The sequence below is a fragment of the Myotis davidii genome, unplaced genomic scaffold (assembly GCF_000327345.1).
Source record: "Myotis davidii unplaced genomic scaffold, ASM32734v1 scaffold280, whole genome shotgun sequence".
Taxonomy (NCBI): Eukaryota; Metazoa; Chordata; class Mammalia; order Chiroptera; family Vespertilionidae; genus Myotis; species Myotis davidii.
Window position 1 is genome coordinate 32,652 of NW_006292026.1, and position 1,582 is coordinate 34,233.

The 1,582-nt window shown below is 52.7% G+C and overlaps 1 pseudogene; it reads right to left on the reverse strand.

Annotated features, from left to right (window-relative positions):
• Positions 1-343: 343 nt before the first annotated feature.
• The window catches only part of LOC102772786, a 7,368-nt pseudogene continuing 6,129 nt past the window's right edge, over positions 344-1,582 (reverse strand).

A 1,582-nucleotide genomic window follows, 5' to 3' on the forward strand; every position in this document is an offset into this window, starting at 1 on the left:
TGGTGCTAGAATACCTTGCTCTTCTTTGAATGTCCCCGTGTGGTTTTTCATATTTGCTTGTCCTCTCTCCCGCTAAGGTCTCACTTCCTACAGTGTCTACTACTGCCTATGACACAATGCACATTCATTAAATGGGATAATGATTCTCAGACTTAAAAAAATGTGCCTGCTTGGAACAAATTGGAATCTTCCCTTCCCTGGGTTAAAGAGAAGTTCATATCTACTCAGTTGTGCTCTTCATATCCACAACCCCCCCCCCCCTCCCCACCCGGCAGATTTTACTAGGACACAATGGGGACATTCACCCATGGGGGGTTGTGAGGTTGAAAATCAAATGTGATGGTCACTTGTGGTGGAATCACACATTCCAGCTGTGCTGAATGAAAGGGAGCCGGGGGCCAGGTTGGCTGGTAGCTGCAAAGCCTGACTTCGCTGCTGGTTGCATCTGCACTGGAAGTGGGGGTGGGGTAGGGGCAGCAAGGAGTGAAGAGGCTGGATTTGGAGCTTGGGGATGCATGGGTGCAGGGAGGATGAGTCAGAGAAGCCACTCTGCTGGTTAGCACATTCCATTTGCTTTTGCAAGGCCAGGGCACCCACCACCAGGCTGGACACACCCTGTCTGGGTGGGATGAAAGTGGCCGTGCATGGCTTAGGGCTGTGGCTGTGGCTGAGACAAGGGCTGCACTGCAGGAAATGCTGAAGGCGCTCTGAGCAGCTGACTAGGACTATAGGATTGTTGAGTGGGTCCAGAGCAGCCGTGGGCAAACTACGGCCCGCGGGCTGGATCCGGCTCGTTTGAAATGAATAAAACTATTGGAAAAAAAAAGACTGTACCCTTTTATGTAATGATGTTTACTTTGAATTTATATTAGCTCACACAAACACTCCATCCATGCTTTTGTTCCGGCCCTCCGATCCAGTTTAAGAACCCACTGTCGCCCTCAGTCAAAAAGTTTGCCCACCCCTGGTCCAGAGTGAGGTGGGAGCAGAGTAGGCCCATAGGCACTGCCTGGGCTGCGTTGGCATTGCCTGTGCTCTGGGTTCCCTGTGAAAGCCGCTGGGTCCAGAGAATGCCGGGTGGTAAGCACTTGGAGTGGGGACATCTGTTTGGCTCCAACAGTGCCATGTGGGTGCCTGCAGGGCAACTGAGTGTTCTGGGGTGCCCCTGCACGCTGAGGAAGTGAGTTCCTGTGTGTCTGCAGCTGAGGTCAGAGTGGTCAGACCACTCTGCTCTTTTCGCCTCTTCATCTACAACTTTTTCTTCCTCATCTACAACTTTCTTCAGCTGCAAGCAAAGCAGGTGCTTCTCTTCCTGTAGGGCCCAGAGCTTCTCTCGCAACTTCCGGATTCATTCCTTGGTCTCTGCTAGTGACAGCCTCTCTTCCATCTTCTTTTCCTTCCCTTTCTCCTGTGCTTCCTTCATCTTCTCTTTCCCCATCTTGTCCATCTCTTCTTTCTCTTGTTTGTGCTCCAGCTCCCTGGTGATGTGCAATGCTTGAGGCGCTCCAGGAGCCCAGGCCAGGTGCTGCCTGCAAGGTCACTTGTCCAGCCCCTGCCCCCAGGCCCAGCCACCGGAGGAGGA